This window comes from Lepus europaeus, chromosome 5, assembly GCF_033115175.1.
Source record: "Lepus europaeus isolate LE1 chromosome 5, mLepTim1.pri, whole genome shotgun sequence".
NCBI lineage: Eukaryota > Metazoa > Chordata > Mammalia > Lagomorpha > Leporidae > Lepus > Lepus europaeus.
Window position 1 is genome coordinate 6,367,396 of NC_084831.1, and position 25,030 is coordinate 6,392,425.

At 53.8% G+C, this 25,030-nt stretch overlaps 1 protein-coding gene across 2 annotated transcripts in view; it reads right to left on the minus strand.

Annotated features, from left to right (window-relative positions):
* The window catches only part of CTNNBIP1 (catenin beta interacting protein 1), a 56,338-nt gene extending 46,555 nt beyond the window's left edge, over positions 1 to 9,783 (minus strand). Inside the window, exon 1 of one of the 2 annotated variants that reach the window (XM_062190401.1) lies at positions 9,726 to 9,783. The gene's annotated coding sequence lies outside the window, so the exon portion shown is untranslated. The remainder of the gene's footprint in view (positions 1 to 9,725) is intronic. The other variant, XM_062190402.1, reaches the window with a different exon arrangement.
* Positions 9,784 to 25,030: the final 15,247 nt, after the last annotated feature.

Genomic DNA, 25,030 nt, shown 5'->3' on the forward strand with positions numbered 1-25,030 from the left:
TCACTCCTCACCTGCTCTGAGGCTCACGGGCCTGCAAGACCTGGCCTCTGCAGAGGCCACCAGCAAGGAGAGCGCGGCCAGCACAGGGCGGACGGGCAGACGCCACCCCCCAGGTGGAGCGGCAGGGAGGGCAGGAGGGAGTGTGCCGGGTTCCAGCCGGCTGCACTCGGCAGCACCCACCACAAGCTCTCAGCAGGAAGCAGGCCTGGGAGAGACGCCCCAAAGCCAGCATGCCTGCCTGTACCCCCCACCTGCCCACCGCGCTGGCGGTCAGCCAAGGCAGGCCATGTGCTGCGGTGCTGACACACCCGGGGTGGGGCCCCTGCCTTGGTCCAGAAGCTGAGTGTGGAGTGCGGGGTCGGGAACATGCTCACACAGCTTCCCCAGAGCCAACCTTGGCTCACACGGCCTTCCCACCCCGCCCCCTCCTTCATCAACACAACTGTATCCTTCCGGGGCTTGGAACTGTCCCTTTACCTAAAGCACACAGTGAACACCCTGGTTCCCCCAGCAGCACGTACGGCTTCGTGGCATACATCAGTCCCCACGGACCCACGAAGAAACAAAAAATCATAAAACCGGATATTACTAAAATGTCCTCCACCTGCAAGAAACCTAGAGGGTCCACAACAGGTTTTATTTCCTGTCCCTGCAGGAAAGGATTCCGGGAGGGTGAAGCCAGGGTCAGGACGGTCTCTGGGAGGAGCCAGGGCAGCCTGGCTGGTCAGAGCTAACCCATCTCCTTGGAAACGGGTCCCTGGTTTGCCCAGCGGTTCAGCAGGAAGAGAGGGGTGGGGCCCGCGCTGTGAGAGGCGTTTGTTGATCTGCCCAGGACCCTGATCTGGCACGAAGCCCGCCGGCAGAAGCAGGACTGCCACACAGCCAGGCCGTGGACCACGGGGTTCCAGCAGCAGGAAACACGTGGGCTGCACACTTGGGTAACATGCAGGCCTGAGAGAAGCTTAATTGGAGCTGGTCTCAAAGCCTCCCACCCAGCCGTCCACGCTGGGGAGGAGATGGAAGTGGGTCACATCCCCCCCCAAAACGGCCTCACGCGGGCTCCGGCACACTTGAGCTAGTCCAGGAGCACTGCGGAGCCAGGCTTCCTCTCGCTCAGCCCGAGGGACCCTGCTCCGCCGCCCAGAATGAAGGGTGGCCCATCAGCACGAGGGGCACCACACGCAGGACGTGTCTGGGGCTGGGGGAAGGTGACATCCCCAGGGACAGGCGAGGCCCCAGCTCTGCTCCTCCCTCCGCAGGTGGGCAGCCAGCTCGGCGGCCTTGGGCTTCTCCAGCCCCCCAGAGGAAGACAGGAAGGACACGTGTGCTTCCACATGAATTGCACTGGGCCTCCGTGACCTTGGCCTTTGCAGACACTGCAGGCCTGGTGCTGGGCAGACATGGAACAGAGAACCTGCCCCCACCCCATTCTGCAAGTACTGACCCCACATGAGGGCTCAAGAACACGGGTGTCCACAGGCCTCAGCCCTTTGGGGAGCCCTGTGGACACAGCAGAGGGCAGTCAGCCCCACAGCCCGCCAGCCGCCCCTCACCTGCTGCCCACAGTTGGCGGGGGAGGCCTGACCGGCAGGAAGAGAATTCTGCAGAGGCAAGGTCTGGCAGCTGTTACGTAAGCTACGCACCAGTTTGGTGGCATCACAGTCCTCCAAGCACAAACTCTGCAAACAGACGCTCAGTGCGATCACTCTTCCCTCCCTGAACTCAGTAACAGGCAAAGGGAGGGGCTCTCAGCTGCTGGGTGTTCATCGTTTAACTTTTTTTTTTATTATTTTATCTGAAAGGCAGAGAGACAGAGGCCTTCCATCTGCTGGCTGACACTCCCAATGGCCGTAAAACCAAGGCGGGGCCAGGCCAAACTCAAAAGCCCAGAATTCTATCTGGGTCTCCCACGTGGGCAGGGGGACTCAAGTATTTGGGCCATCTGTTGCTTCCCAGGGTGCATTAGCAGGAAGCTGGATGGGAAGTGGACGGGCCAGGAAGTGGACGCCAGGATACAGGTGTCCTAAGCAGCAACCTGCCCGCTGAGCCAAAGGCCTACCCCAGGATGCTCCCTGTTTAAAGATGATTGTGCTTAGGCCGGCGCCGCGGCTCACTAGGCTAATCCTCCGCCTTGCGGCGCCGGCACACCGGGTTCTAGTCCCGGTCGGGGCGCCGGATTCTGTCCCGGTCGCCCCTCTTCCAGGCCAGCTTTCTGCTGTGGCCCAGGAGTGCAGTGGAGGATGGCCCAAGTGGTTGGGTCCTGCACCCCATGGGAGACCAGGATAAGCACCTGGCTCCTGCCATCGGAGCAGCACAGCGCGCTGGCCGTGGCGGCCATTGGAGGGTGAACCAACGGCAAAAGGAAGACCTTTCTCTCTGTCTCTCTCTCTCACTGTCCACTCTGCCTGTCAAAAAATAAATAAATAAATAAAGATGATTGTGCTGTGGTATAGATGGTTAAACCTCCACCTGCGGTGCCAGCATCCCATATGGGCACCAATTCGAGTCCCAGCTGCTCCACTTCCCATCCAGCTCCCTGCTAATGTGCCTGGACAAGCAGCAGAAGATGGGCCCCTGCAGTCACATGGGGGACCAGAAGAAGCTCCTGGCTCCGGCCTTGCCCAGCTCCAGCCACTGCAGTCATTTGGGGAGTGAATAAGCGGATGGTAGATCTCTCTCACTCCCTCCCTCTCTGTATCTCTGCCTTTCAAATAAATAAATGAATCTTGAAAAAAAAGATGCTTGTACCACGTGCAGCTTCGTCACATGCGGCACCAAGCGGCTCCAGTCTATGAAATCTTCCCTTGCATTCCAGGGAAGCCAACGCAGCCCTCACCCCACCCCTGCACGGCCACGCTGGGCAGGGACGCGCTGGACCAAGCACACATCTGGAGGTGGACTGTGTGCTGGCTCTCCTGAGAGCTGGGACACCCTGGCCGGCATGTTCTCCTCACTCACACGACCTGGCTGGATGACAAGCCTCTCGGCTGGAGGACGCAGGCTGTGTGGGGGGCGGGAGGGGGCAGAAAGGGTCTGACTTGCTCACCACCGTCAGGATTCCCAGGACCCGTGACGGTGCCCGCACTGTAGTAAGGCCTCAATAATGACATCTTAATCGACTGAATGAGCCACTGGAAGACAGGAGGGCAAGGGACAGAGTGCAGACGGAGCCAGCCAACACTTCTCGACGTGACCTCAGCACGAGGACGAGAAGCCAAGCCCTGCCACTGGTGGCCCTCGGCCCTGTTCTCACGTACACGCCTGCGCACGGGAGCTTACCCCGTGCAATGCAGCCAAGGAAAGCGGAGACACTTTCCTGATCGTCAACCCTTAAAGAAGCCCAGAAGGGAAAGGCAGTGGTTTGACTGGGCCGTGCCCACCAAGGAGGACCCCTCCCCTCCGGGGACTGCCACCTCAGCCAAGGCTCCGAGGAGGACCGGGGCCTAATGGGTCTTTAATGACTGAGTACAACAGCAGTTGGTGCCCAGTTCCCTTTTCATAAAAGAAGTTCAAAAGCACTTTGGCTCAAACATCATAGCGCCCCTGGGAACTAGGGAGGTACCAGTATCATTATCCCCATTTACGGCCAGGGAAAGCGAGGCAAAAGGGAGGTTAATTAGTTTGCCCAAGGTCAGAAAAGGCAGGGAAAGGCCTAAGATGCAAGCCCTTTGCAGCAGCCGACACGTTCACCCCGGCGACTACAGGAACGTTCATCGCCTCCACGGGGCTTCAGGCACATTTTTGTTTTCTTCCCAATCGTCTGCCGAGAAACCACCATAACACGGTGCTCAGAGCTCCTAGAGAGCCACGCTGCCTGGGTTTGAACTCTGACTTTTCCCAGCCAGCTGGACCTCGGCCCCTGCCAGGCCTCAGCTTCTGAACGTGTACAACAGTAATCACGGCCCAGAAGCTACAGCGTGGTTGAGACCACGCACGCAAAAGGCCACGGTCACTCTCATCGTTTAGAGGGCACACATCACTTCCGTGGCGAGAAAGCCAGTCGCAGAGGAAAGGCTGCGCCCTCTCTGCACTTCAGCTTTACAAAGCTGCAGGACCTGGGACCAACAGGTGTTTAGGATTCTGCCACCGAATGCCCCAGGACCCTGAATGCAACTTGCAAAAAAGTCCTGTTTGGCTCCCATTAACTCCCGGTGGAGCAGCCGGCCTTGGGGGAGGTGACAACGGAAAAAGCTGCCAAAGTGGCCGCCTCTGCCATCCTGGGTCTCTGGGGCTCTACTGAGCTTCCTGACCCCACTCGGCCCACACCAAAGACAGCAATGCTTTCCAGGTAGCATCTCATTTCTATCAAGTGATCAATCAGGAGGTGTTAAGAGGTGGCAGTGTGGTCCAATGCTCTATGGAGAACCTGGGAGAGAAGCAGAAGTATGGAAGCTGTCTGGGCAACCTTGGTATACTCCAAGCAAAGAAGCTCTGATCCCACACAACCTCAACACACACAGAACAGCAGCAGCAAAACTCCGAGGTGGGGTAAAGTCGCCACCTGTGATACTGGCATCCCATATGGGCATAGGTTCTAGTCCCGACTGCTCCACTTCCAACCCAGCTCCCTGCTAATGCACCTGGGAAAGCAGCAGAAGATGATCTGAGTGCTTGGTTGCCTGCACCCACGTGGGAGATTTGGACAGAGCTGCAGAATCCTAGCTTCAGCCTGGCCCAGCCCTGACTGTTATTAGAAGATGCTAACGAGTGGATGAAAAATCTCTCTCTCCACACACACACACACACACACACACATCTCCCTAATTCTGCCTTTCAAATAAATAAAATAAAATTGTTGTGTTTATTAGTTTTTCTTAATAGAAGTGGCTTTAGCCCTTGCAGGGAGGCGCACAGACCATGGGACATCCCTCCAAGGAGGACAAGGTGCTCAAGAGACCGCAGCACTCACTTGCTCAAGAATGTCTGGTGATGGCTTTCGGACTCAGGCAGGAGAGCGAGCCCAACGTAAGCTGCGTGCAGGTGCGACCTGGCTCTCGCCAGCCCAGGAAACGAGTGACCAGACAGGAATCAGCTCAGGCCTGCTGGCCCCCAGAGCCTTCCCAGAACAAGGACAGCCAGCTCCCGCTTCTCCCTGGCTTCCTGCTCTACATTCTCTGAGACCCCCAGGGGACTTTCCAAGCAGTGACCCCCACTGTTCAGAACTGGAGAGTAAAATCCAGATCCCCACCTCGGCTGCAGATCTGGCCCCGGGGGTCCCCTCGTTCACACTTCAGTCCCACTGGGCTCACCTCTCACTGTCATCTCTGATCATCACCCAGGTCTCAAACCAAAGTCATTCCTGGAAGCCCAATGTCATTACCATAACCCTCAGCCGGGCCACCCCGGCTGTTTCTTCCCCCGGGGTCTCTCCACTATCCTACATTAAAAAAAAATTATTTATCTTAAAACCAGAGAGACAGAAAGAGATCTCCTATCTGCCTTTCTGCTTTCACTCTCCAAATGTCTGCAACAGCCAGGACTGGGCCAGGCCCAAGCCAGGAGCCTGGTAACCACTCCAGGTCTCCCATCTGGGTGGCAGGGAGTCAGGCCCTAAGCCAGCGTCTGCTGCCTTCCAGGTGCGCACTGGCAGGAAACTGGATCAGAAGCAGAGTGGGGGGGGTGTGCATTGTGGCACAGCAGGTAAAGCCACTGCCTGTGATGCTGGCATCCCAAATGGGTGCTGGTTCAAGTCCCAGCTGCTCCACTTCTGTTCCAGCTCCCTGCTAATGTGCCTGGAAAAGCAATAAAAGCTGGCCCAAGTGCTTGGGCCCCTGTACCCACGTGGGAGATCCAGAAGAAGCTCCTGGCTCCTGGCTTCAGACTGGCCCAGCTCTGGACTTTGTAGCCATTTAGGGAGTGAACCAGCAGATGGAAGATCTCTCTCTCTCTCTCCCTCTCTCTGTAACTCTGCCTTCCAAATAAATAAAATAAATCTTTAAAAACAAAAAAGGAGGAAGTAGCAGTAGTGGAGCTGGCACTCAAATTCAGAGGCGCCCTTATGGGCTACAGGCGTCCCAAGTGGCATCTTAGCTGTGTACCGAAAGTCTGCCACATCGTACCTTCTGTGTGCAGCTGTTTGCCTGTTCCCTCCCACTGGGAGAGAAACGTCATAAGACCACGCACCTTGACCCCCAAGTTCTTGGCTGGATCCCCAGGGTCTACAACAGTGCCTGACACATACTGAGTACTCAAAAAGTCATTCAAGTTGACAAATGTCTACTGAGTACCAACAAAGTTGAGGCACTGGACCGTAATAGTAGACAAAGTAAAAAGACATTATTGAGGTTGGTGCTATGGTGTAGTAGGTTAAACCTCCTCCTGCATCCCACATGGACGCTGGTTCGAGTCCCAGCTGCTCCACTTCCAATCCAGCTCCCTGTTAATGTACCTGGGAAAGCAGTGGAGAATGGCCCAACCTGCACCCACGTGGAAGGCCCAGAGAAGCCCCTGGCTTTGGATCGGCCCACCTCCAGCCATCACGGCCATTTGGGGAATGAACCAGCAGATGGAAGACTCTCTCTGTAATTCTGCTTTGCAAATAAATAAATAAATAAATAAAAATATTTAAAATAAAAACAAAAGACATTATCTCTGCTCCCAAGGAGCTTAAATTCTGGTGAAAGGCACCAAGCCTTGACTAAAAAGGTGAAACAATGAATGCTTCAACAAAGGTTCTGTTCTAAGCATCTAACAGGTAAGGGTTACGTTCACGCTTCCAACAACGCCTCGGGGGAAGTACTACTCTCTTACAGATGGGGAAGTCAGACACGGACAGGTCAAGTTACTCGGCGGAGATCCTGCAGCTCATGACGGCAGAACCAAGATCCAAACCCAGACGCTCTTGGTACAAAGTCCGTGCTCTCGGTAAGAGCTGCACCTCACATTTGCTGAGTGTCAAATAACTCCTCGGTCAGCACCCTCTGCAGCTGTTCCCTGTAGGCAGCGATGGGAAGGGAGCAGCCCCACCAAGGCACAGCCATCCTGTACCATGAGCATAGGGACCCGAGACTGCGGGTTGACCCCCAACTCGGACCCTGGAGGGCAGTCTGCAAGGGAGTGGAGTGAGGAAAACACAGGGCCAGGGCCAGGACTCCTTGCTTCTAGCTTTAGGTCAATGAGACAGACACCCAGCATGTATGTGATTGAGCGTACACATCGTGCAGGTGCGGGTCCAGACGCCACGGGGAACACAGACGAATCCCGTGGCGATCCCAGCCGCCTACCCATACACAGGGAGCAGAAACACAAGCAGGATGGGCAGCCTAGGAAAATGTCCACACCACAGTGGGTCTTCCAAGGAGTCGTCCATGTCTACTCCACCACAGAGGAGGGGGCTAGCTATGCAACGCCCAAGGTCCCCTCATTCTGACATGCTTGGACAGCACACATTTGGAGCAATACAGAAATCAAGTTTTGTTCTGCTTAACAGTTCAAGTTCACAGCCACGGAGCTGTTCTCCACCTCCCCCGAGGACCGTTTCAACTCTTGGTTCTTAGTGAGCGTCTTCCCATTCAGACAGGGCATAACGCCTCCACGCAAGCAACGCAGGAATGAAGTCTGGTGTGTTCTGCCCTCCTCCTCCGCCTCTGACCGCGGCCGAGACCCACAGACCTCTCCCATCGCTGAGTGCACATGGTTACAAGGTGGACACTGCTCTGAGTTAAACCTTCAGGTCCGCCAGACTGTGTGTGGGCTCAGACAGGTGTCTGACCTGGTCCTAGACCCCAGCACGGTGTCTGAGTCACCGAAGAGTCTGGATGAGACTTCCTGAACTACACCTGAGCGCGATCAACTCCAGGGATCCTTGACTAGACACAGAACCCCCAGTCGGTGCTCCCCAAAGGTTCGCTTTACGGCTCTCAGCCTCTCCTGGGGAGCACGCAGACTCCACGGCTTCAGTTCTGCTGCTGCCCTGCGGCTCCCGCCCACCGGGAGCTTTCCTGACTAATACCCCTGCCTGCACTCCTGTTCCCCCCACCCAGTCTAGGCAGCAGCCACAACACCTTATAGAACTTGAATCAGATCTTATCACGTCTCTGCTTAAAACACTCCAGTGGTTTCTACCTGCACTTGGAATAAAATCCAAACTCTTCACTACGACCTAAAAAATCTTTTGTTGTTCTACAGATATAAAAAAAAAAATTAATGTTTATTTTTCATCTACTTGAAAGGCAGAGCGAGAGAGAGAGAGCGAGAGCGAGAGAGAGAGAGAACCTTCCCTCCACTTGTTCATTCCATAAATGAACAGCCAGGCTGGACCAGGTCAAAGCCAGGAGGCAGGAACTCCACCTGGGTCTCCCATGTGGGAGGCAGAGGCCCAAGCATTTGAGCTGTCATATCTTTCCTCTGGGATGCATCAGCAGGAAACCGGATTGGAAGTGGAGTAGCCAGGACTTGACCCAGCCTAACACCATGGGATGTGGGTGTGCCAGGCACGCAGCTTCACCCACCACCACCGACAGATGCTTCCTGTTCTGGCCCCTACCACTCCTGAAATTGTCCCCTTGCCTATTCCTCCTTCCTCTTTAGAATTCACCCACAGGTGGCCAGGGACCGTCCTGTCTGTCTGCCCCACAGAAGCTCCCGTGCCTGGAACGGTCCTGGCACACAGTAGGTGCTCACCCTCGAAGGGGTGAGTCTGCAGCCAACGGAGGTACTTACAAGGACCACTGAAGTCCCCAGGAAACCATCAGTGACGCACGGGCATCTACCAGCTGCCACCTCTACTTATGATTCAGTGCCCTGATTTAAATCAGTGGGAGCTGTTGGCATCCTGGACACTTTAATGGCCCAAGAGATCAGTTATCACCTAGGGTCTGAAGCCAGGAACGAGAGCCCAGCGGTTGTAGCAGGGAGCTAGGAGCCAAGGAACCTGAGAACGGAACCGCAAGACAAACTCTGAACTTGCTCCGGGTCCCTCACCAACACACCCCGTGCCTCAGTTTCCCCAGCAGCCGGCCAGACAGGCCTCCCTGAGTACTGTGAGTGACAGGAGACAAAACAATTAGCAGCTGGGGCACACTCAGATAGGAGGTGCTGCTAGTCGCACGTCTCATTATTCCTAAAACTCTTGATTGATGCCAACCCGGGCCCCTCAGGCCTCCCCAGGGGCCAACCAGACAGCAGGTACGGCTGGGTCAAGTTCAGCACCCAAAAGACACGCGGGGACGTAGGGCCTAACAGAGCCCGGGCGTCCACACCTGCGGGTCTTGGTTCCCAGGTTTAACGAGGAAGGCGGCTGCGGTGAGAGGGACGAGGCAGAGGTGAGAAGTGGAGTTCCGGGCTCCAAGCGGTTAATTTTGCAGGTTCACGTACACACGCCCCCGCCATCCAGGTGAGACCTGCGCCTCCAAGGTGTCCCTTCCAGGAACACCCACCGGGGAGGGCTGGCACTGGGACGCACCCCAATCAGACCCCGGCTGCATTTAGTTTGGGGAAACCTGGAGTCAGGATGCTGGGAGCCGCGCGCAGGTGAGGGAAGAGACCAGGGGCCAGACGGCGACAGCCCCGCGGGCGCAGAGGGGTGAGCCGGGCCGGGGGCTCGGACACCTGTGGAGGCGACCCCCGGGCGGGGGCGGGGAGGCCCAGGCCAGGCCGCTGGGTCCGAGCGGGGTCGGGGGCGCCCTGCGCGGCCCCTCCCCGGGAGACAAAGGGCCGGCGGCTGCCCCGGGCTCCGGCGCGGCGCGGGCCCGGGCACTGCGAGCATGGGCCGGCCTCGCGCTTACCTGGGCCGCCCGACCCGGCCGGGCCGGCGGGGGCTGGGGGTCCGGAGCGCGGCGCGCGGCGGCCTGTTCCGGGGCGCGCTCAGCCCGAGCAGCCGCGGCGGCGGTAGCAGCAGCAGCAGCGGGAGCGGCCGCCTCAGCCTCCGCCTCCCGCTCCGTGAGTCACCGCGGCGGGGAGGGAGGGAGGCGCCAGGCCGCCGGAGGAGGGCCCGGCGGAGGGGGCGGCATCGGCTCCGCGCGGGCGGCGGAGGCGCGGCGACGGCAACGCCCCGGAGGGAGGCAGGCCGCGGAGGGCCGGGCGCCGGGGGCGGGGCCTGAGGGAGGGGCGGGGCCCGGGGCCGCGCATTGGCTGACGCAGCCTGCGAGGCGGGGTCTTCCCGAGGAGGGGCGGGGCCCTATCGGCAGGCGGAGACACTGATTGGGCTCCTTGGGGCGGTGGGGGGGGTCAGGAGGTGGGCGGGCCGAACGAAGTCCCGGTAGAGACCGAGTCCGCGCGAAGAGCAAAGGGGCGGAGCGGGCGCGGTGGGCGGGGAGGCGGCCCGAGGGAGGAGCGCGGGTTTGGATGGAGCTGGCTCTGCGGTGAGCGACTCTCCCCGGGCTCAGCTGCTCCAGGAGCCCGGTGAAGCCGTGGAGATAATGGCCTCTCCCACGCACCATCTGTATAGCCAACCGGCTGCGGCCCGAGGCGACGGAATCCGCCACGGACCGGTGTAGCCCGCGCCTCCGGACGCCCCCGCACGGACGTGGCCCCGAGCGGTGCGGGCGTGGGCTCCTTCCTCCCTGCGGCGTCGCGGGCCTGGGGCCTTGCTGCCCGGGCGGCGGTCAGGGCCGCGCCGGGGCGCTCGGAGCGCAGGGTCCTGGCGCCGGGCGCGTTTCCGGGGGCGGGGGTCGGCGCGCAGGGCGTTCCCGTGCGGGCCCGGCTCTGCGGAGCTGCCGCTGACATCCGCCGTCCTTTTAAAGGGACGCGTTTCTCCAGGTGTGGCCTCGTTTTCAGCACGCAGACGTGCCGGTTGCGTAATGTGGCCCAGCCTGCTGCCCTGAGCCCCCCGCCGCGTGTCTGCCCCCCACCCCTACACCTCTCCCCTTCCTGGGGCAAGAATAGGAAATACTTTTTTTTTTTTCTGTTTATCTTCTGAAATTTCCATATAACGCTTTACTCTTTCAACAACTGTGTTTGAGTTATTTGAGGAATATTTTCGTTTTTAATCAAAATCATGATATTGTTCACTCTGAAAGGCCAGCAGTGTTCCGCAGCCATGTCTGTGTCCCCATCCGTGCCCAGAGAGGTCCCACGCACAGGGCAGGCGCCGGCCTGCAAGCCTCCCAGAGTGAAGAGCGCCGGTGCAAGGAGAGCACTCATTCACGGTGTTCTTTGTAAATGCTGATGTTTGAACAAATCAAAACTGAGTACGTTGGAGGCCGGCGCTATGGTGTGGTGGTGAAGCTGCCTCCTGCAGTGCCGGCATCCCATATGGGCGCAGGTTCAAGTCCCAGCTGCTCCACTTCCGATCCAGCTCTCTGTTATGGCCTGGGAAAGCAGTGGAGGATGGCCCAAGTCCCTGGGCCCCTGCACCCGCGTGGGAAACCCAGAGGAGGTTCCTGGCTCCTGGCTTCGGATCAGCCCAGCTCTGGCCCTTGCAGACATTTGAGGAGTGAACCAGCGATCAGAAGATGGCTCTCTGCCTCTGTGACTGTGCCTTTCAAGTAAATAAAATTTTTAAAAAACGAGTATGTTGCTTGGTTTTTCAAGACATAGTGTATAAATGATTTTTTTTAATTTCCAAAGTTATATTTACATATTTGAAAGGCAGACCAACAGGATTCTTCCGTCCACTGGTTCACTTCGCAAATGCCTGCTGAGCCATGTTGAAAGCCAGGAGCCAGGAGCTCCATCCCAGGCTCCCATGTGGGTGGCAAGAACCAAGTCCTTGGGCCATCGTCTGCTGCCTCCCAGCGTGTATATTAGCAGGAAGCGGAGGCCGAACTGGCTCCCAGGCATCCTGACAGGACACCAGTGGCTTAAGCCACTGTGCCACATTGCCTGCTCCAAATGATGTGTTTTTAAAGATATGATGGTGTTAGCCGGCGCTGCGGCTCAATAGGCTAATCCTCTGCCTGTGGTGCCACCACACCAGGTTCTAGTCCCGGTCGGGGCGCCAGATTCTGTTCCAGTTGCTCCTCTTCCAGTCCAGCTCTCTACTGTGGCCCGGGAGTGCAGTGGAGGATGGCCCAGGTGCTTGGGCCCTGCACCCGCATGGGAGACCAGGAGGAAGCACCTGGCTCCTGGCTTCAGATCAGCGTGGTGCGCCGGCCATAGCACGCTGGCCGCAGCGGCCATTGGAGGGTGAACCAACGGAAAAAAGGAAGACCTTTCTCTCTTATCTCTCTCTCTCACTGTCCACTCTGCCTGTCTAAATAAATAAATATATGGTGGTGGGCCTCTGTACCAACCACTCACCCCTCCAGCCTGATCTTTAAAAAAAAAAAAAAAAATTGAGGCCGGCGCCGTGGCTTAACAGGCTAATCCTCCGCCTTGCAGCGCCGGCACACCGGGTTCTAGTCCCGGTTGGGGTGCCGGATTCTATCCCGGTTGCCCCTCTTCCAGGCCAGCTCTCTGCTATGGCCCGGGAAGGCAGTGGAGGATGGCTCAAGTCCTTGGGCCCTGCACCCCATGGGAGACCAGGAGAAGCACCTGGCTCCTGCCTTCGGATCAGCGTGATGCGCCATCCGCAGCGGCCATTGGAGGGTGAACCAACGGCAAAAAGGAAGACCTTTCTCTCTGTCTCTCTCTCACTATCCACTCTGCCTGTCAAAAAAAAAAAAAAAAATTGATTTACTTATCTGAAACAGTTAACAGGAAGAAAGGGAGGGACAGAGAGATCCTCCATCGATTAGTCACACCCCAAATGACTGCAATGGCAGGGGTAGGCCAGGTTGAAGCCAGGAGCCTAGAACCCCATCTGGGTGCCACGCATAGGTAGCAAGGCCATTTTCTATCCAGCCTGATCTTTAGCCACTTTTGCCAGCTGGGTTCCAGCCACGCCCTGGCCATCTGCCCAGCCATCATCGCCAGGAGCTTCTTGTTAGAACAAGTGTGGTACTCTCTGGGCCTCGGTGGCCCCTTCACCTGCCTGAATACTTGGTCTTCAAGGAGACTTCCCGGTGTATACTGGTCCCAGTCCTACAGCATGGCCACACCTCGAGAAGGGCAAGGACCACGTCACCCTGGCCCACTTCCACCGAGCACAGTAGTCCCTGGCTTAACAAATATTGCATGAATAAGTAAATGTGTGAATTCTCACCCAGGACTGCCACTGCTACTGCCATCCCCTTCTACTGTCTGTTCCCGCCAGCTCCATTGCTCTCAAACCTCCCTAACTACATTTATTCCACATTTCTTCCTTTTAACTTTGGGGAGGGCCTCCCTGGGCCCAGAATGCACATGTATCTTTAGATAGTTGCTTTTTGAAGCAAAAACAGCTGTTTCTAGATCAAAGGGATAAGTATGACAGGAATATTTTCGGGCTGAATATGAAACAACGGGGAGTAGGCTGCAGGGAGTGAGAGCTACTTCCAGCTGGTGCGGCCCGATGGCAACGTGGTCCTGGGAGTTTACCCCCTCTGAGCCGTCCTGCTCGTGAGCTGAGCAGGTGCCAGGTGAGAAGTGAGAGTGGGAGAGAAAGGAAGGGACTTTAGAGTCTTTTTGTTTTTAGTAAAAAGAAGCCGGGGCTAGCCACACGGGGCAGCAGGTTACACTGCTTCTTGCAATGCCAGCAACCCGTACTGGGGTGCTGGTTTGAGTCCTGGCTGCTCCACTTCTGATCCAGCTTCTGGCTAATGCACCTGGGAAGGCAGCGGGAGACAGCTCAAGTACGTGAACCCCTAATACCCAAATAGGAGACCAGGATGGAGCTCCAGGCTCCTGGCTTGGGCCTGGCTCAGACCTGAGGGGTAAACCAGTGGATGGAAGACCGACCTCGCTCTCTGTCTCTCCCTCTCTTCCTGCTGTCTTTCATTCTGCTTTTCAAATAAAATGTCTTTTATTTTTTAAAAAAATTCCTTTTGTTTTCTGAAAACCAAATTTTAAACATGAATCAATAATTTCCAGTAATATAAGAAGAGAAATAATTCATTTGCTTCGGTTCCTGTATGTCATCCTGTTTGCATCCGGTGCGGCTCTAAGGTCTCTGAGGACAGACAGACAGTAGGAGGCTGGGGCCCCCGTCACTTGCCGTCCTTGTGTGCTGGGCCCTGGCCAAGTACCTGTCATCTAATTGTACTTCGGAGATAATAAGGAATTATTACTCACGGCGATGAGTGTTTTGTAGACCAGGGACTATGCATATTGTGCATCATGAGTGGTCTATGTGCAGCTGGGAACATTGGGCTCCCTGCCAGCCTGCCCCTGGCACGCTAGTCTCTGCAGCCTCAGGTTGATTCTCCTGACGGCACAGAACCCTGCTGGGGCCAGCGCTATGGCACAGCGGGTAAAGCCACTGCCTGCAGTGCCAGCATTCCATATGGGCACTGGTTCAAGTCCTGGCTGCTCCTCTTTCAATCCAGCTCTCTGCTATGGCCTGGGAAAGCAGTAGAAGATGGCCCAAGTCCTTGGGCCCCTGCACCCATGTGGGAGACCTGGAGGAAGCTCCTGGCTCCTGGCTTCATGTCGGCACAGCTCCGGCCATTGTGGCCACTTGGGGAGTGAACCAGTGGATGGAAGACCTCTCTCTCTCTGCCTCTCCTCTCTCTGTGTAACTCTGACTTTCAACAACTGTATTTGAATAAATCTTAAAAAAAAAAAAAAAAAGAACCCTGCTGCATGAACTTGGGAGTAGTGTAAAAGTTATTAATTTCTGTCGCCAGTTTTTTTTTTTTTAAAGATTTATTTATTTATTTGAAAGAGTTAGAGCAAGCAAGAGAGAGAGAGAGAGAGAGATTTTCCATTCATTGGTTCACTCCCTAAACAGTCACAATGGCTGGGGCTATGCTGGGCTGAAGCCAGGAGTTTCATCCAGGTCTCCCATGTGGATGCAGGGTCCCAAATACTTAGCCTAATCTCCCACTGCTTTCCCTGGTGTATTCGCAGGGAGCTGGGTTGGAAGTGGAGCATCTGGAACATGAACCAGCGCCCATATGGGATGCTGGCGTTGCAGGTGATGGTTTAACCTGCTATGCGACAACGCCAGCCCCATGGCCAAGCGTTCTCACTGACCGACGTGTCTCATCAGTGTATTTTATCTTTGTGTTCTCATCACAGAGTAAAGACAAAGCAACAGGAGTCCAGATATTTAGCCTGTCAGCCATTAAGCATAGCAGTCTATTTATCATCTTCTTCCTGCTGGTTATTGCCCAACTAAGGACAGAGAAAATGACTGTCCCCAAAAGCAAACAGCCCTCACTGGCTAGGAGTGATAAACTGGCTGTCCTGCCCCGCCGCGTCTCATAAGTGCAGCTGCAATGCTCTCAGTGTATCCGGGTGGGACTGGAAAGACCATCTCAGACAAGCAGGTCCTTCTCCATCCTGCTGAGCCACACACTGCTCCGTAGTTCGCTGTTGCAAACAAGTAGCAGAGCCTGTTCCTAGTGGCTACTCCTTAGCTCCTACCCTTCACTTCACCACTGCAACACACGACCCTCCTGTTGGACATGCATTAGCCAGGGCTTTTCTGAGATGCTTTGCTGTTTGTTTAAGACTCAGCTGTGACTTTGCCATGGAGTGACAGGCGCTTAGGTTTTTCCACCCAGTCCAGCAGAGACTGCTCAGTCTAAATGAACTTTGTCCTTCTGTTTCCTCCACCCCTACCGTCACCTAATTTTCTTCTTCTCATGCTTCCAGATTACTTCCCATCAGCAGTCTGCCCCCTGCTGGTGAGTTGGAGGGGGCTCTTTTTTATGGTTAATAAACACCAAAGGCTGAGGGTGGCAGATTTACACACTGGTGCAAGCTAATGAAGCCCCTCACATGAAAGCAGAGGCAAAGGGGACGGGCCTGGTGCATATGCCCTGGGATCTAAGATGACTCACTCCTCTCCACACGCTGCACCACAGATAGTAATGATTATTAATTATTTAAGCAAAGAACATGAGCGCCAACACAGGCAGTTAAAAGGCAGAATAAAGGAAGCACACCCCAGAATCCTCTGTTGAAATCCCTTTAATTAGCACAAGCTATTGGAGCCAAGGGAAAGAGACCAAGATACTTAGTAGCAAGTTTTTAAATTTTTTTCCCACCACTTTCCCCTAAAAAAAAAAAAAAAAACAAAAACAGGTTTACTCCTATACACTGCTGACAAAATGGAATTTGAATATGAATTTGCTGCCGTGGGCTCCCCACTGTGACGCCATTTCAAAAGAAGGGGGTGACACCTTCATGAGATTTTTAATCTCAGTCTCAAATCTGGTGTCATTCCTGGCACATTTCTCTTTTCTTTTTAAGATTTATTTATTTATTTGAAAGGCAGAGTTACAGAGAGGCAGAGCCAGAGAGAGTGGTCTTCCATCATCTGGTTCACTCCCCAAATGGCCGCCATGGCCAGAGTTAGGCCAATCTGAAGTCAGGAGCCAGGAGCTTCTTCTGGGTCTCCCATGCGGGTACAGAGGCCCAAGGACTTGGGCCATCCTCTACTGCTTCTCCAGGCCATAGCAGAGAGTTGGATCGGAAGTAGAGCAGCCGGGACTTGAACCGATGCCCATATGGGATGCTGGCACTGTAGGCCGTGGCTTTACCCACTATACCACAATGCTGACCCCCTCCTGGCATGTTTTTCCTTTTCCCTGCTTATGTCATGACGCAGATCCGTTCTTCCTACTAGGTAAGCTGTGATGCTATTTAAATAACCAAAAAAGGCAGTTTTTATCTTACTCTCAAATTCTGGGATTACTGTCACCTGTTTGTACACCATTAGTTCTATCCCAGTCCCATCTTCCCAGACGTCCGACCTCCCTGCAGCTGATGGCATCTCCTCCTGTTATCGCGGTTTTCATTTCTGATTCATCGGTATTTAGAAATCTAAATCCCATCGTTCTAGCTGACCTGGCTCCGTGACAAACAAGAGAACATGTTTTCTGTGTGTCTCTTTCCTGACCTGGTTCCAGCAGTCAAACTACCTTGCACTAAGTCCTCATGGGACCCGTCTTGAGCAACATCCTATGCTTACTCAAGAATACTCATGGAGCACTTTGCAGGTGTGTCGTGCCGTGCTTGGCAGAGGCTAAAGCAGTAGAATATGGGTGTGCACTGTGCTATACAAGTGAAGCGGCTGCTTGAGATTCCTGCATCACAGGTCAGTTCCAGTCACTCCACTTCTGGTCCAGCTTTCTACTAGTGCATCCTGGGAGGCAGCAGATGACGGCTCAAGTGCTTGGTCCCTGCTACCCACATGGGAGACTTGGAGATCCAGCCTCCTAGCCTGGCCCAACTCTGGCTGTTGTGGGTATTTGGGGAGTGAACCACCACATGGAAGAGCTCTTTCTGTGCATGTCTATTACTCTGCCTTCAAATAAATAAACTAAAAAATAATGAAGCAATTTACATATGTATCAGCAAATCAGAAACATACTGTCCTTGCCCTAATAGCTAGTAAGACAGATATTAATGAGTGACACAGTTGGAGAATATGAGGTTACCTCAAAAAGTTCATGGAAATGGTGTATTATGAAAAAAATTATGCATGGATTTCAATTTTTTTTAAAGATTTACTTTATTAATTTGAAAGAGCTACACAGAGAAAAGAGAGGCAGAGAGAGGTCTTCCATCCTATGGTTCACTCCCCAGATGACCACAACGGCCGGAGCTGTGCTGATCCGAAGCCAGGAGCCAGGAGCTTCTTCCGGGTCTCCCACGTGGGTGCAAGGGCCCAAGGACTTGGGCCATCTTCTACTGCTTTCCCAGGCCATAGCAGAGAGCTGGATTGAAAGAGGAGCAGCTAGGACTAGAACCAGCGTCTATATGGATGCCAGTGCTTCAGGCCAGGGTGTTAACCCACTGTGCCATAGCACTGGCCCCATGGATTTCAATTTTTTACACTAAAATAAATTTATCTTTTTTTAATTTTTTTTTTTATTTTTGACAGGCAGAGTGGACAGTGAGAGACAGAAAGAAAGGTCTTCCTTTTGCCGTTGGTTCACCCTCCAATGGCCGCCGCGGTAGGCGCGCTGTGGCCGGCGCACCGCGCTGATCCGATGGCAGGAGCCAAGTGCTAATCCTGGTCTCCCATGGGGTGCAGGGTCCAAGGACTTGGGCCATCCTCCACTGCACTCCCTGGGCACAGCAGAGAGCTGGCCTGGAAGAGGGGCAACCGGGACAGGATCGGTGGCCCCAACCGGGACTAGAACCCGGTGTGCCAGCGCTGCAAGGCGGAGGATTAGCCTAGTGAGCCGCGGCGCCAGCAAATTTATCTTTTAATTCCATTTCTCACACAAACTGTTTTAAAAATTTGTTTTTAGGGGCCGGCACTGTGGCACAGTGGGTTAACACCTGGCCTGAAGCGCTGGCATCCCATATGGGCACCAGTTCGAGACCCAGCTGCTCCTCTTCCAATCCAGCTCCTTGCTGATATGCCTGGGAAAGCAGCAGATGACCCAAGTCCTTGGGCCCCTGCACCCACGTGGGAGACCCAGAAGAAGCTCCTGGCTCCTGGCTTCGGTCTGGCTCAGCCCCAGCTGTTGCACCCATTTGGGGAGTGAGCCAGAAGATTGAAAATCTCTCTCTGTTTCAAATAAATTTTTTTTTTTAAAGTTGTCTAATATGGGTCTTATATCAGAGTACCTGAGTTTGACACCCAGCTTCTGCTCCTGTTTCTTGCTTCCTACTAATGCAAACCCTGGTAGGCAGTGGTGATGGTTCAAGTAACTGGGTTCTTGTCAACTCACATGGGAGACCCAGATTGAGAGCCCCTGTTCCCAGCTTCAGATTGGCCCAGCTCTGGCCATGGTGGGCATTTGGGGAGTGAAACAGCAAATGAAAGTTCTGCCTCTCAAATTAATATACAACCTTTTAAAAGATATATTTGAAGTAGGCAGGCATACAGGTTGGAGTTGATCGGATTTGTCAACTGGAAGACCACGCCCCTGTGTGACCTCATGCGCCTACCTGATGCCTTGGCCACGCCCTTGTGTGGCCTCATTCCCCTACCTGGCCGTACCGGGGTGCCCACCAGCCAATCAGGTTATTGACCACTCCCCTTTGGAGTGGGTTAAAAGCCTGGGGCACAGTGTGCCCAGCCTGAGCTTTTTCCCTGACCTCTTGCTAGGAAGGGGCTTGCTGTAGCCCCACGCCTCCAGGGCGCATGGCCTTCGGGCCATGTGCTCTAGGCTTCCTGGCCTAGATGCTCTTCCACGGGGCTGGTTCCTGGTGCTCGGTATGAACCCCTAATTACCCCTCTCTCTTAAATAAAGCTCTCACTCTCCTATGCACCTTTCTTACTAAATAAAAGCTTAAAACGTACCATGCTGCCTCGTTTATCTGTGCCGGTATTTAGAATTCTTCTCTAAATATTAGGCAAGAACCCTCTTGGGCTTATTAATATCGGGTATTTAGTAATAAGCCCGTGGTAAAATCGTAAGGCACCCCAAATTCTGGTAGTACATGTGGCACCCCGGCTAGCATTTCTATGGAACTTTAAGGGGTCACGTTTTAGTGTGAATTTTAGGGGGTCTTGTCCGATATCATATTTATTTATTTGAAAGAGTTACACACACAGAGAGAGAGAGAGGTCTTCCATCCGGTGGTTTACTCCCCAATTGGCTGCAATGGCCAGAGCTGCGCCGATCTGAAGCCAGAGGCCGGAGCTTCTTCCCCATCTCCCACGTGGGTGCAGGGCCCAAGGACTTGGGCCATCTTCCACTGCTTTCCCAGGCCACAGTAGAGAGCTGGATCGGAAGTGGAACAGCCGAGTCTCGAACTGGAGCCCTTATGGGATGCTGGCACTTCAGGCCAGGGTGTTAACCCACTGTGCCACAGCGCCGGCCCCAATTAATATACACTTTAAACATATTTATTGATGGATTTTGAAAGAACGAGGTCTCTCATGTTGGTGGCAGGCACCCAAGTACTTGAGCCATCCTCTGCTGCCTCCTATGGACTTCAGGGGAGCACAGATTTTCTCTTCCCTTAAGTAATAAACTGTGAAACCTGAGGAGCATGCGCAGCACTGTCCAGTCGCCTGGCTGTAACAGGAAGCCAGGCTTGCCAGGGACGACGATGTTTGTGCTGTGGTGAGGCAGAGGTGGGGGGTGGTGCCTGGAACCTGGGGGCAGCCCTAGGAAGTGAAAGTGGACCATTTTTAGCTGAATTCAAGTGGAGGCAATTCACTTAAGGAATCCAAAGGCTTTAGCAATATCTTAAATTGACTTTAATGAGTAGTTAGCCTGAAATAGCTACAGGCTCCAGGGGGTAGAGCAAACCTATTGAGGGCCTCTCCTGGGAGATAAAAAGGCGCTTACAAAGCTCCCATCCTGAAACCCGTCAGCTACTTCCCTGCCCCAAGCACTGTGCTCAGCATGGGAGCATTTCTGCTCATCTTGTTAATTGGTGGCTAAGTATGGACAGAAGAGAAAAGGACGCTATTTCACTAACAAGCAGAAAAGCTTAGGAAGAAGCAGACAGGCTCTCAGAGAGGAGGGGGCAGGGAGTCCTCAAGCTTGCATACAGGTGACACTTAGGGTTTTTAGAAATAACTGAGCGAGCAATTTCCATCTAATTTCTTTCCAGAGTTGGAGACACTCAGAAGTGGTGTGCTACAGGGGCTGCAGTGTCTGGAGAAGATAAAGGGACTGGTTTTAATTTGCTTCCCATTTCTGCTGCTAATGACACCCTGCTGAGACAGACTTGCAGTGTTAACACGTGAATTCCCACAAACTCAGTAGCATTCTCTCATTGGGATGTCTCCAGCTATTATACAATCCCTTTAGCCCAACTTGCACCATTAAAAGGCAATACACCAGAAAAGCAATTTACCTCCCCTCCAAGAAAGGAAAAGACAGGAGTAACAGAACTACTGGCTTTTCCCCTACGTTAGATACTCCCAGTTAATTTTATTTTATGATCATTTCCCATGACAAACACCTCGACTGGAAACATACGAACTTCCCTTAGTCAAACCAAATACAGTCCCTCCACTATACTTAGTATTTTTTTTTTTTTTTTTGGACAGGCAGAGTGGACAGTGAGAGAGAGAGAGAAAGGTCCTCCTTTTCCATTGGTTCACCCCCCCCCCCCCAATGGCCACTGTGGCCCTCGCACCACGCTGATCTGAAGCCAGGAGCCAGGTGCTTACTTCTGGTCTCCCATGCAGGTGCAGGGCCCAAGGACCTGGGCCATCCTCCTCTGCACTCCCAGGCCACAGCAGAGAGCTGGACTGGAAGAGGGGCAACCGGGACAGAATCCGGCGCTCCAACTGGGACTAGAACCCGGGGTGCTGGTGCTGCAGGCAGAGGATTAGCCAAGGGAGCCGCGGTGCCGGCCTATACTTAGTATTTTTATTATTTTATTTTTGACAGGCAGAGTGGACAGTGAGAGATACAGAGAGAAAGGTCTTCCTTTACCGTTGGTTCACCCTCCAATGGCCGCCGTGGCCGGCGCGCAGCAGCCGGCGCATCGTGCTGATCCGAAGCCAGGAGCCAGGTGCTTCTCCTGGTCTCCCATGGGGTGCAGGGCCCAAGCACTTGGGCCATCCTCCACTGCCTTCCCGGGCCACAGCAGAGAGCTGCCCTGGAAGAGGAGCAACCGGGATAGAATCCGGCACCCCGACCGGGACTAGAACCTGGAGTACCGGCGCTGCGGCTCAATAGGCTAACCCTCCGCCTGCGGCGCCGGCACACTGGATTCTAGTCCCGGTCAGGGCGTCGGATTCTGTCCCGGTTGCTCCTCTTCCAGGCCAGCTCTCTGCTGTGGCCCGGGAAGGCAGTGGAGGATGGCCCAAGTGCTTGGGCCCTGCACCCCATGGGAGACCAGGAGAAGCACCTGGCTCCTGGCTTCGGATCAGCGCGATGCGCCGGCCGTGGCGGCCACTGGAGGGTGAACCAACAGCAAAAGGAAGACCTCTCTCTGTCTCTCTCTCTCACTGTCCACTCTGCCTGTCCAAAAAAAAAAAAAAAATTAAAAAAAATTAAAATGTATACTTTATGATAGTGAAGGTAGAGATTTTTTTAAAATGTATTTATTTGAAAGGCAGTGACAGAGAATCTTTCATCTGCTAGTAGGTACACTCCCCAAATGGCCACAATGGCCACAGCTGGGCCAGACCAAAGCCAGGAGCTTAGAACCCCATCTGGGTCTCCCACATGGGTGCAGGGGCCCAAGGACTTGGGCCATTTCCCACTGCTTTCCCAGGTACATCAACAGGGAGCTGGATTGGAAGCGGAGCAGCAGCCAGGACTCAAACTGGCGCCCATATGGGATGTTGGTGCTGCAGGCTGGGGCTTTAACCTGCGGTGCCACAGCACTGGCCTGAGATTTTGCTTTCAACAGGTCTTTATGGTAGCTTTGGGATCCGCAAGGAGAGAAGGCCTATACTTCCGGGAATGCAGAGTCCCTGCTTTTCAAGAAAAGTCCTTGTCAAGGTCCCGCAGGTGCCTAAAGGTCAACCAATGAGGATCAGACCCACCTCAACCTTTAACCCCCATGCCCTGAATCTATAAAAGGAGCCATCCCAATCTCTGACACGCGACTTCCCCAGCCCCCGCTCTGTTGGGACCAGGGAACCTCGCCTGGGAGCGGAATCCCAGTAAAAGCTTGTGAATTAACTGATTTGTCTGCCTGGGGAGATTTGTTACCAGCCGGACACCTTGAACTTTATACTGTGGTTTTAAAGCAATTTGCACATTAAATAACTGTTCTTCACAAAATACGTAATGAATGTAAATACGGTTTCTTGAAAAAGTGGGCCAAAACGTAGGTATGTGCGAGTGGCAGACAAGGTTAGACATGGAATATTCTGGGTGGGTGTTTGGTGGAGCAGCAGTCGGCATCCTGTATCAGAGGGCCTGGGTTGAAGTCCAGGCTCTGCTTCTGCCTCGGATGTCAGCTTCCTGCTAACGTGCACCCTGGGAGGCAGCTCGACTGCTTGGGTCTCTGCTGCTGCAGTGGGAAAATGAGATTTTTAGGCTCCTCCCTTTGGCCCAGCCCTGGCTATTGCTTGTATTTGGAGAGTGAGCCACCCTGTGAAAGATCTCTCTCTCTTGGCTTTCAAATGGCAAGGAAAGAGGAAGGAAAGAAAAAGTAAGAAGGAACAACTTATAAGACAAATATCTGAAGGATATATACTTTAAGATGAGGTAGAAATTATAGATACAGCAACATTTAATTACACTGTATACAGTGTCAGGACTATCTCCATGTGTGCTATTCTTTCTAATACACAGATCTGTCTTTGAAATGTTTCTAAGGACCCAGCTATGGTTAAGTCTATGTAAGTCAAAATTTTATCGCTGTAAAAGAACCTCTATGGTGACACAGTTCTATATATCTAAACCTGTATTATTGATAAAAACATTTATGGGGTTGGCGCCGTGGCTCACATGGTTAATCCTCAACCTGTGGCGCCGCCATACTATATGGGCACTGGGTTCTAATCCCGGTTGTTCCTTTTCCAGTCCAGCTCTCTGCTGTAGCCCGGGAGGGCAGTGAAGGATGGCCCAAGTGTTTGGGCTCCCATGCCCACATGGGAGACTGGGAAGGGGCACCTGGCTCCTGGTTTCAGATCGGCGCAGTGCTGGCCGTAGCAGCCATTTGGGAAGTCAACCAACGGAAGGAAGACCTTTCTCTCTGTGTGTCTCTCTCTCACTGTCTATAACTCTGTCAAATAAAAAAAAAAAAAAAAAAAAAAAAAAAAGTAAGAGCCTTACTTGAAAAAAAGGGAACTCTACCCAATATACATTTTAGAAATCTTTTTTTAAGGCCGGCGCTGCGGCTCGGGAAGGCAGTGGAGGATGGCCCAGGTTCTTGGGCCCTGCACCCGCATGGGAGACCAGGAGAAGCACCTGGCTCCTGGCTTCGGATCAGCGTGGTGCGCCAGCTGTGGCGGCCATTGGAGGGTGAACCAACGGCAAAAAGGAAGACCTTTCTCTCCCTCTCTCACTGTTTACTCTGCCTGTCAAAAAAAAAAATCCTTTTTTTTTTAAAAAGATCTATTTATTTATTTGAAAGACTGAGCTACAGAAAGAGAAATCTTCCATCTGCTGGTTCATTCCCCAAATGGCTGCAATGGCCAGGGCTGGCCCAGGCCAAAGCCAGGAGTCAGGAGCTTTTTCTGGGTCTCCCACATGAGCAGCAGGGGCCTAAGGACCCAGGCTAATCAGCAGGGAGCTGAATTGGAAGTGGAGCAGCTGGCACTTGAACCGGCACCCATATAGGATACCAGCACGGCAAGTGGTGGCTTAACCTACTGCACCCATTTAGAAAACTTTTAAAACAATTTTTATTGGGGACATGGAGAGTCAAGATGGCAGAATAGGGAGGGAGCTTACTGCTCCAGTCTAGAAGAAAGTTTTAAAAAAGTGGAGAGAGTGCAGTTTCAGGGAAGAGATAGAGAGAAAACTGCAGAGGAAGCTCCGGGCAGATTAGAGGGACACTGTGGATCTACATGGAGGGTGTGGACGTACACAGCTCAGGACCCCAGCAGCTGAGAGCCCTGCACCAGCTTTGGAGTGAGGTGAGACCAGGCAATAAAGTTGCAGAAAGAGCTTGGTGGGAGTCCTGCTTGGAGCCTGTGGGGGATAGTGTACCTGCAAACCTAAAGGGGGGAAAAAATGGCTCATGTTTCTCTCCAACCACCTGGCAAAAAAAGAAAGAAAAATGCCTGTTTACATCCTTTGTCCATTTCTTTCTTTTTTTTTTTTTTTAAGATTGATTTATTTATTTGAAAGAGTTACACAGAGAGAGAGGCAGAGAGAGGGGGAGAGGTCTTCCATCTGCTGGTTCACTCCCCAATTGGCCACAATGGCTGGAGCTGCACTGATCAGAAGGCAGGAGCCAGGAGCTTCCTCAGGGCCTCCCATGTGGGTGCAGGGTCCGATGGACTTGGGCCATCTTTCACTGCTTTCCCAGGCCACAGCAGAGAGCTAGACTGGAAGTGGAGCAGCCGGGACTTGAACTGGCGCCCATATGGGATACCGGCATGCCACAGCACGGGCCCCAACAGGTATTTTTCAAAAGAGGAAATCCAAATGGCCAACAGACAGCTGAAAAAAAAAATGCTCAGGGTCACTAGCCATCAGGGAAATGCAAATCAAAACCATAATGAGGCTTCACCTCCCCCTGTTAGACTGTCTTTCATACAGAAATCAACAAACAACAAATGCTGGTGAGG